This window comes from Mus pahari, chromosome 4 (assembly GCF_900095145.1).
Source record: "Mus pahari chromosome 4, PAHARI_EIJ_v1.1, whole genome shotgun sequence".
NCBI lineage: Eukaryota > Metazoa > Chordata > Mammalia > Rodentia > Muridae > Mus > Mus pahari.
The window spans coordinates 130,973,774-130,985,501 of NC_034593.1; positions in this window are offsets into that span (position 1 = coordinate 130,973,774).

Below are 11,728 nucleotides of genomic sequence, written 5' to 3' on the forward strand. Positions count from 1 at the left end.
TGACTGGTTCTTTACCTTCAGGTTAATTATCACTGGCCACAGATACAGGCAGAGGAAAAATGTCAGTTGTCTGCCTGTGCCATGGTGAATTTTGGTCATGAAACTGCAGTAGCTAACCAGGCCTTTATACCAGTGAAGGTTAGCCTAATGACAAGTGTCGATCGATTTTTTTCCCGTTTTTTTTTTTTTTTCCTTAACCTTAGAAGTGATCCTATGATAATTAACTGAAAAGCAACAAAAACAAAACAAATAAAAAGCTGATACCTTGCTGTGTGTGGAGAGAGAGCATGTGACCAACCTCAAGGAAGTTATCCCTGGGTAACTCAACTGCAGCTCTTGGAGGATTTAATTGCACCCAGTTACAGAGAAGTTAAGCATCTGAAAGATAGGCAGAAAGCAATCTATTGTCAGATGTATGCCTGTTTGTCCACTGGAGATTGAAAATTAACCAGGGAAATGTAAAGCTTTAAAGACCTGTCCCACAGACACATACTGAGGACATGTGAGAACCTGGCTCTGTGGGCTGATGAGTCCCACACAACTGTACTGAGAGTCATTCACAGCACTTTCAACAGTAGGGATAATTGATATCTGTTCTTTATTGTGTAATAGGTAAAATGTGAAGCCTTTCCCCCCTGTTGTCTTACAGATTGTCTTAAAATTCTCATGTGGTACATTCTGCATTCATTAGTCACCCTGAGACATCCAGCTGTCCAGTCTGACCTGCTGAAAGACTTATAAGAAAGCAAACACACTTGGGTGCTTTGGTCTTAAGTTTTTGGTATTCAAAATAAATTTAACACCTCTAAATATGGAAGTGCCTGTAGAATTCTTTCTGAGACAAATCTCTTCAGGGAATGTTTCAGAACAATGCGGTTTTCATGGAAAAAGAAGGCAAAAGTGCTTCAGTGTATATTTTCCCTTTAGAACTATTGAACTTATGCATATTTACACAGAAGGATGGATGGAAACAGTGCAGGCTGCTTAGCAAGACAAGCATTACCTCGCTAGGACCTAGCTGTATTTTTAAACACATTCTAGACTATTTAATCAGTTAGCTCATGTTTACTGAACATCTAGCTGGAGCCTTCAGACATTTAAGATATATCTGATAAGTCAAGATCAATCTAATAATAAAATTAAAAGTGTTTTGCATATTAATGGTAGAAAGATTAAAAGTAGCTAGTTAGGATAGGAACAGAGTTTCCAACAATATCATGGTCATGACAATAAGCCTAGGAGTAGTTAGAGCTCATGAGTTGGGATGTCATATAGGACAGTTGTAAGGGTGTTTGAATTAAGCAAGAGGCAGTTGGGGTGAGTCCATGGCATCAATCATCTATTGGTCATCAGATGAGACTTCAATGACAATGGGTCCAGGAGGGAGTTTTGGGAAAATGTCACATTTGGAGATTATTAGTTCTTTAAAAATTATGTTTCTCATAACTTAGTGCCATATAAGCAGTGGAGAATATGGCACAGTAAGAGAGCCAGGGGTCTAGGGCATCCAGTATCCTGGCAGTCAGGTTACTAATGGTTTATACAATGGAATCTCCCTTTCTCCATGCATCTATAGATTCAACAGGACAGTGATAATGGACTGCCCATTAGGTAAGACATGGAACATGTTTTGGGCTACCTATCTACAAGAAATGAATTAAAGGGATTAATTTTTACTGCATTAAACTTAACTTTCATTTTCCATCCAAGCCCCTAAAGTGAGAAAAATAACTTTTGTTGGAGTCAAATGTGAAGTCTTGTTTTGATTCTGTAGAGTCTGGAATCAATCCCAGGACTTAATGCACGTTAGGCAAGCATTCCCCTACTGAGCTAGCCGTGCCCCCAGCCCAAAACTCATCACATACTAATCTTTTCCCCATTTACATGTGTGGCTTTTTAATATCTTTCCAGAATTTCCCATTCAAAAGACTTGAAGCAATGCTTATTGAACTAGAGACTTTAATATGATTCTATATTCCATGTCTACTTTTGTAGACCATTAGGATCTATAGTTGACATTTATTTAGTTTTACATTGTTGTTTCCTCAAGTGTGAAGGTACTATAAAATGCAAGAAATATTTTGATAAAATCTTCATATTTTCTGACATTATCCTTGAGCTACTTTTATTAGTAATATCTGTTGAGTTTATAAAGTCAAATTGTCTTTGAATTATTATCATATGAAAATCTCTCCATGTACCTGGAGATATACCAGAGTGAAATACATCTTCTATTCTTCTTCAATCTACTTGGGAAGATGTGACATTTAGGCAACTGTCATAGTTAAGTGCCTTGCTAGTGGTGCAAATGACCAGTGATATAAATTAACTTGGAAGTATGTCTACTACACAAGAAGCGTTTTTCAAGGTATTATTACCAAATGAACTCCAAATGAAGGAGTGTTTGAAGTGGGCCCAGAGAAATGGCAGAATTATGGCCAGGAAGGAAAACATTTCCATTTCACCCATTCCTTCTGGGATTGTATGGAACAAAACCTTGGGTCACGGCAAGAAGAAGGAGAGAAGACAAGGATGGCCTTGGTAAATTGCGCTTCATCTACCCCAAGCACACTGCATACAGGAAGGATGCTGAGAGAGCGTGAAATAGAAAGGAAGTGACTCCCTAGCAGTCATCAGTAAGGTAGTGGTATAGGAACTGAAGATTAAACTGACCCACTGTCTCCTGAAGAAATTAACTCTTTAGAATCATGATGTGGGATCCTAGTTCAATTCACTTCAGGAAGACAGCCCTCACCTCTGTGTTGTGGGCATATCTTGCTCCTTGGTCTGAGCTACTTCCTCCCATTCATAATAAGGAAATGGATCAGTTAACTTGTAGCACTGCTGAGAAAGACATTGAATTTTTACAAGTGTCATTGAGAACTATGCTTCAACCATACTTTTGGGCTCTTTACATACCATGTCATTTTTAGAAATACTGAAATATTAAAACTCTGATGATGTCGGGGGGTTGGGATAGCCTCCTTGAGAATGCTAAAGTAAGATTCACTTTAAAAGATGCTGATCGTCTGGCTCTTGAGGCTATATTAGTCTAATTACAAATTATTGCCATGATAAAGGGGCATCCCCTTTAAGTATGGAAATTTTTCCTCAGCTTACAATGAGAATACATTTTTTAAAAGTTCAGAATCTAGTCACAGTTCAGAACAAATCCCTAAAAACAGCATTCTTATGATTGTACAATGATTCGTCCAGAGCAAGACAAGTACATTAAAAAACAAAGTATGCGCTGCTCAAAGCTGGTTTCATCTCTATTATGTTCCTTCCCCTCCTTGCATGGTATATGCCACTTCTGAATGTCTCAAAAACATGCAAAGTGTATTATTTTCAGTCTGTTTTTTTTTTAAAACCAGGATGCATTAATAAAATCACCTACATATATTGTCTAGAAGAAGCACACATCTTCAGAACCGCTTTGTTTAAAAATACATAGACTCAGACTCAGTTGCTTTACACTGAAGAAGTCGCAGAACATTTTTTAAAAATTGTGGTGATTATAAAATAATCAACTTAACTCCCCAGGAAACTTATCAGTAAAATTTCATACACTGCAGAAGTTCACCATGTTTTGTTTTCAATGTGTTCCATTTTTGATTTATCTTAAAGCAAACTTTCAGAAAATATTATAACATATTGTAACAAACTGATATTATTTTAGGATGCCAAGTCTCAGAGGTCTAAGACTGACCGTCCCCCCTTCAAAGGACCATGTAATATCAAAAATGTTTCCCTGGCTATTTCATTGTTCTTCATGCACAATTGACATAAATCAAATTTTGTTTCAGGAATGATTTCAAATAGATCCATTCTGTTCTCCTGACATTTTAAACTTGCTTATGTAAAATTATTTCATCTATTTTTATTGAAAGGCACTGAACATTTCAAAAGTCATGGTATCTCCCTTGGTATGCAATGATTGTTGAATCGAGTTTTAAAATATGGAAGGTACTAACATAGAGAGTTGGTATAGCTGAAACTGGATTCTCTGTGGCATCGCTGCTGACAGCTACAGAGGGATGGATGCAGGGGATGTGCATATGAAAGACTATGCCTACTTTTGACCTGGATAGAAGGGAAGAAACCTACATGATCTTTCTTGATAATCAACTCTTGTTTTAAAAATCAGTATAAGTATCAGCAGACTCACATTCTCCCAGTGTAAGTAACACGTTGCAGCAAGTGCTAAGGAAGAAGTAAGAAGTCCACTCCATTTATGTTTTACATAGGAAGTAAAACCTAATATGAGATGTATTGATTTGCCTGGGCTAGTTATCTGTTGAAATCATGTATAGTATTAAGGTGTGATGCCAAAGACAGGGCTCCAATAGACAGAGATGTGGCTAGAGGCATTATTCATTCGGAGAGGGATATAGGGAGATCTACTTGTTAGAGTTCCTGGGAGAGATGACTGCTTCTGTCAATTCAGTCTATGAATGGTAGCAAATGAATCCCTACATTTTAAGGAAAGTGCAATCACTTAATACACACGCCAAATTCTAAGCATTACAAATTTAGAAGTTTCTTTTTTCTTATTGCAAATCTATTTTTTTTAATTATTTTATTTACTTACATTCCTGACATTTCCCTCCCTGTTCCCCTTCTTACTGTTCCTCGTCCTGTTTCTCCTCCCTCTTGCCTCAGAGAGGGTGCCCCACCAGTTCTCCCCCTTCCCTAGGGCCTCAAGTCTCTCAAAGATTAAGCATATCTTCTCCCACTGAGGCTAGACAAGGGAGAACTCTACTATATATGTGCCAGGAGCCTCAGACCAGCCCATGTATGCTCCTTGTTGGAGGCTCAGTCTCTGGCAGCTTGCTGGGGTCTGGGTTAGTTGAGATTGCTTGTCTTCCTATGGGGTCGCTCTCCCTTGCAGCTTCTTCAATCCTTATCTTAATTCAGCCATAGGGGTCCCCGACTTCAGTCCAATGATTAGGTGTAAGTATCTACTTCTGGTTCAGTCAGCTGCTGGTAGGAGCTCACATAGGACAGCCATGCCAGGCTCCTATCTATAAGCATATCATAGCATAGTAGTGTCAGGTCTTGGTGCCCACCCCCATGAGATGGAGCCCAAGTTGGGCAGATCATTGGTCCTCCTTTTCTTCCATCTCTTCTCCATTTTTGTCCCTGCAGCTCTTTTAGACAGGAAAAATTCTGGGTCAGGAATTTTGACTGTGGGTTAGTAACCCTGTCCCTCCACTTAAGGCCTTGTCTATCTACTAGAAGTGGACCCTTCCAATTCCCTTTCGCCAATGTTAGGACATGAAGAGATGGATGAGGGATGGGAGGAATGGAAAATGAAGGAAAAGGAGGACACATTAGTTTGTGTGTGCATATGCTCTCCCAGCTCATGGGACCCCTGAGTTCGGCAGCTCCCTCTTACATTACTCAGGAACTAAAGTCCATGTTCCAAGTCTCCTCCTCCCACTCGCACTCTCTTCCTACTCTCCCCTTCTGTCTTTTATTCCCTCTTTCATCTTTTCTTTCTCTTACCCTTTAGCAGGAAGCTCTTATATTTGTTATGGGTGGAGATGCATGCTAATAATTTTCCTTGCAGACCAGGAGCACTCTGTAGACACAGACCCCTGTGAACCATCTGCCTACCATGGCCCATAGTGTCCTCCACAGAGGCCTTTATTCCACCAGAGATACCAATGCTGAGATAAGCTCTTCTGTCTCACATTCTTTTTTGACACAGCCTCGTTCTGAATGCTAGGGTAGGCTGGAGATCACCATGTAGCTTGGGCTGGCTGATGGCTCTCCTGCCTCAGTCTCCTGAAGGTTGGTGCTACAGGACTCAGCCACCACACCCTTTTCAGATATGAGGTTTGTTTGTTTGTTTGTTTTTATGGGAAAGGCACAGGGGCATGTACATGACATATCTGGTCACATTGTATTAACAGTCAAAAGTAGAAAGAGAAAAATTCTGGGGCTCAATTTTTTTTTCTTTTTATTCAGACCAAAACAACAAATCATGGAATGGCACCCCCACATTTGGGGTGGGTCTTTCCATTTCAATTAAGGCATCTAGTCATTCCCTTACAGACATGATAAGCATGTTTTAGTGAGATTTTGTTTTACTTTAACCAAATGTATTAGTTAGGGTTTTACTGCTGTGAACAGACACCATGACCAAGGCAAGTCTTATAAAAACAACATTTAATTGGGGCTGGCTTACAGGTTCAGAGGTTCAGTCCATTATCATCAAGGCAGGAGCATGGCAGTATCCAGGCAGGCATGGTGCAGGAGGAGCTGAGAGTTCTACGTCTTCATCCAAAGGCTGCTACTGGAAGACTGACTTCCAGGCAACTGGGGTGAGAGTCTTAAGCCCACACCCACAGTGACACACCTACTCCAACCAGGTCACACCTATTCCAACCAGGCCACACCTCCAGATGGTGCCACTCCCTGGTCCAAGAATATACAAACCATTACACCAAATAACCCAATTACTCACTTCTGATCCCTGTAGCATTTAGAATGTTTTCCTATCTGTGGCCTTATTTGTTTACTTACAATTTTGAATAGTTATGAACCAGGAATCCTGGTTCCTTTATGATAAAGGTTGAAATGCATGGATTGAGCTGGCTGTCCTAGGAGATATGTCACATTCCATAGCTCTCTGTTACACTTTACACTTTCTGCTCCATCATGGTGTCTCTTGGAGGCTCCCGTGGTCTAAAAGTTCATGGTTTCTCTCTTCTTTCTGAGATTCTGGAATTCTCTCTGACCTCTTTTAGTAATGCCTAGCATTCTTTCATTCATATATTGATTATTTATGGCTTGTCTAACCTTCTTAGCTCAACTACTAAAGGTGCTTTGAGTAAGCAGGTTGGATTTCTTCCAGAACTATGGAGCCCATGGTTGAGATCACACCCCCCAAGTTTCTTGCCATGATTTCTTAGTCCTAGAGAAGCCTTGTCTCAGGTTACTTACTGATACAGGGATTAGGACCCACAACTTCTGAGTACCCTCTCCGTGGTTTAGTGTTTTGAGTCAGACTTCATTCAACTTCAGTAATGAGCCCTTAGAAAGCTGTGGAGGTCATCCCATTTGCACCTGTGTGAAGTTTGGATTCTGCCAGCTGTCAAAGCCTCTCAGAGAACATTTATGTGTAATTTGTTATATGGAAAATGAAATTAAACTGATGCCATTATTCACTTTGCTTAGACTGGATTTAGCAGTGTTATGTGGACAGAAAAAGTCTATAATCATCACATGTGTGCTAAGGTGACATTCAGAGGCATCTGTTTCCTCTCTTGGAGTCACCTGCTGGAAGCCTATTGAGTAAATGTTAATGAATTTGGGTATACCTCAGCTACAAATGGATCAGAGCTTCCTAATGGAACATTACAACGACCTAGATCCACTTGGCTTAGTCTACTGATTTAAATTAGGTTGAGCACCAAAGCCAGTAAAATATATTAGAGAGGAATTAGCTGTATAGCTGGAGCAGTTAAAAGATGTTCTTAGAACTCCAAGAAGAGGAGGGAGAATAAGAACGTCTCTTTGTATCCATCCAGCCTAGAGCTTCAGACACTTATTTGGAGAGATGGGCTGACAACTCAGCTGTGTGAGTGGAATCTGCCATGTGACCCCCATTAATGTCTAAAGATTGCTCATAGTTGAATCTTTAAAACATCATGCTAAAAGCATGCCGTCAAGTGCCTGCCAAATTTGGTTTTAGAATTCAGCTGTTTTAGAGCTAGAGGTGAGGATTTAAAAAAGAAGAAGAAAAAGAAGAAAAAAACCCCAACATTGTTGTTTTTGCTTTTTTAAAAATGTTGGATTTCTCTATTTGATTCATTATTTAAGAAAACAGTTTGCACCTGCCTCTCAATCCCACTGAAATCTCTAAGTGGGGTATTAAAGTGTCTGCCCTTCTCAGTCTTTAACATCTACCCTCATGAGCTATACTCAAGTCTAATATACTTAATTAATTCTGGCCTGTGTCTATTACCATTTATAGCCTATGTGTTTTATTGTTTTATTTCCCACGTGTCATCTCTCCATCATGAAAAGGTAAATATTCAAGTGTATAATTTGTAAACACTATATTTGTTGTGGGCTTCCACTGTAATTTGAAATGCTGCCCCATGAATCTAGCTCATGGTACCTGCTGACTTACTCATCTATTTAGAAGGTACATTAGGTCAGCCAGCAACTCATATAGAAAACTTAATTTTATCTGCCCCCCCCTCCTCTGAGGGATGGTACTCTTTGAAAAATAGTGTGCGCAAATCAGAGTTGGTAATACTTCTTCTCAGATAATTTGTACAATTGTGCATGAAATTAGTTGTTTTGCTACATTTCCTGAAGAATTCATTGCTTCTTCAGTAGACACAATCTCACTAGTGACTTGAAACCAAAATTTCTCCTTCCCCACACCATGTTCTCCAAGAGCTTTCACTCTGCATGGGTCTTCTGCAAAAATGATAGACAACACATAACACTCATTTCCAAAGACTTCAACATGACCATGCAGCCACACATCCCAGACGAGGGCATGGAAAGAATTCCCAGCCTCTACCAGATTTCTTCTTGGTAAATCAGAAAAGTTCCATAGAAAGTTTTATAAATCAGCTAATTTGATTTTATAATTAGTATTTATAGACAGTTACTTGGAGTCCTACATCAAGTTCTAAACATGAAACCTAAAGGAAGATGGCTAGTCCTGGAAACATTTGGTTTGTTGTATTCTACCTTTCCTTCAACAAGTGAAGTTATTTTATGTGGGGAATATGTGAAACAAATAAGACTGTAAATCCTTTAATAAAGATAGAGGGATAGAATACTAGGGAGAGAACTAGAACTGGTGGCATTTTGGGACTGACGTAGAAATATAGTGTGATAGAAACTCTGTAGAACCTGCTAGGGTGACACTAGTGAAGATCCCTCCGCATAATGAGAGACATGGAGTCCGAACAGGCCACTCTCTGTAGCCAGACAAGGCTTTGAGCAGAGGGATTGGTACACCAACCAGGCCACAGAACCTCCCACCTGCAGATTGTCCTGACTATATGATGTGCTGAGCCTAGAGCAATGTGCTGGGGCCAGAGCCTAGGATAATCATCATCATCAGAGAGAATAGAGAGACTTCATCCAGCAACTGATAAGAATAGATGCAGAGTCCTACAGTCATACACTAGGCAGAGTTCTAGGAGTCCTGTGGAGGAGGGAGAGGAAGGATTGCAGGAGCCAGAGGGGAGAAGGCCACCACAAGAAGACAGTACACAGACTCAACTGATGAGGACTCAAGTGGGCCCACAGAGGTCAGAGAGTCTGTATGGGTCTAAACTAGGTCCTTTGCATGACACAATGTCATGAGAAGTCTATTATAAGTTACAATACTCACATAGCAGCCATGCACCTCTCAGAAATGCCAGGCATCAATAATAGTCTCCATAATTCAAAGGCAGCAATAAGAGCAAAAGAATCAATGATACTGCAACCTACGTTATAATTGCTACCCAAGGGGAAACTATTCATGACAGCATCCTTTGGAGCTAGCCAAGAGAGTGGAGGACACTAGGAACTTAGTCAGACCATCCAGGCTGGCCGAGACCCATAAAGATATCCAAAAGCCATGCATAACCGCTAAGGCCTACAGAGAAAGGAGGTTGTAGAGTATGCTATTCCCTGGTGGAACTTTCTGTCTGCCTAGAAATCTGGGGCTCCTTTTAGTTCTCAGCTTGATAATCAAAAGGGATGGTCAAAGAATTTTCTCCTAAGGAGAAGCAATGGTAGAGATGTGAGCAGCTCTGAGATTTCATTTCACCAAAATCTCCAAGTTATACATGAGCAGGTAAAGGCTGAGGCAAGCCAAATGGTTGCTCACTCTGCCTGTCTCTTTACAAGGAAGTCCAGGGATAGAACATAGATAGGTTTTCCTGGTGTCCTCTGGACTCATCTTCACAGACATTCTTGCTACTTTCTCATCTGATTAGATTAGGAATCATCTCTCCTTCAGCTGAATCTTAAAGGATGGAAGAAAAACCCCGAGTGGTAGGGGGGAAAAAATCCTTCTTTAGAAAGAGTTCCCAATGTTCTGGTGATTCCCCAACCATAAAACTATTTTCAATGTTATTTCTTAACTGTAAATTTGTGACTGTTATTGATCATAATGTACCTATCGTATATGCAGGCTAAATGACATGCAATCTCTGTGAAAGTGTTGTCTGTCCCCAGAGAGGTTATGAACCACAGGTTGAGAAACACTGCTCCAGAATGAAACCTCCTTTGGATGGTTCTGCCCTCCCAGAATGCACTTTCATAGTGGGTGGTCATGAGATTCGGTAGACCTACATTTCACCTTGTTCATGCCTTCTGTGCTATACCTAAAGTCCCAAGTCTGGATTGCTCTGGTCTGGCAAAGTAAACCTCATGAAAGTTCCCTTGAATTCTGAAAACACAGTTGGAAAATATCCTAACGTCTGGACAAAATGGAAGTCATTTAAAAACACCTGTTTATATTTGAGTATTTTTAAAATGTAGAAATGCCCTCTTTTTAGCAAGCACTGAATGAAAGTAGCACCTTGTTCATAGATAAATAAAATAACAGTTCCTTTTGTAAGTAAAACTGTTGCACACACTAAGTTTGTGGGAAGCTAAGGAATTATGTTAAAAGCACTAGACTTTGAGGTATAAGAACTGTGATTTTCAGATTCAAGTTGACCACTTATTAAAGCACTACCTGTCTGAAATGTCCGTGGTTAAGATTAAATAAAATAAAAGATGTGCCCACATCGAGTGTGCTATACAGCACCGTACAAATGTAACAGTTTATTATTTTGCTCAAAACCTAATAGGTATTTGCACTCACATACAGAAGTCATTTATACTTATATGATGTATTTCCTATATGATAGAGATTATGCCCAGATTGGAGATGTTTATTGATAAGCTTCCTATCTAATTCTTGTCACCCATTTATTTTAACAAGACAGCATACCTTATTGCTGACTTGAAATTTGCCTCAAATATTCAACTGACGGTGCAGACCCACTGTTTATGGTGTAAAAATCAAACTAAACATTTATAAAGTCTTCTGCAGAAGATTCCCACTAATGAAAGCACCGTTCATGGCGTGCTAAAACATGCGCACACATAGGTATTGCCCCATTTATCAGACATGAGAGCTAATTACCTCATACACCACTATATCTCTTCCACTCTCTGCATTTCAATTCCCAATATTAACACATAGGTGGTCAAGCTGACCATCGAACAGCCTGCATGAGTATGAATGCATTAAATAATTTAATGTCGGAAGAGTTTATTAAACTGCCACATTCTAATCAGCATGCGTACCTGCCTTCATTAATTTTGCACTGGTCCATGGTGTGTCCCCACAGCCAACACGAATAGCTCTAATGTTAATAGGAGCTCTTAACAAACAGGGCTAGTTAATCAAGGGAAATTTACTATTAACCACATGGCCATGCATACTGCAATCTAATTACAATCAGATTTAACCCTCACCCTGCCACACCCATTTAGACATCTTTCTTATTACTTGTCAATGAAATGCCAGAAAATAAGGTATCATTATTTCATTACAGTGAATGGTAGCTGCATCTGCATATGATTAGGAACACAAGAGGGTTTTCTGCTTGGTAAAGTTCTGTGTCAGATATTTTTAAATTGCATTACTTTTAAAGATCACTGTGAAGAGAGCCCAATTCTGTCAACTAATTATTTTTTTTTATTTTCT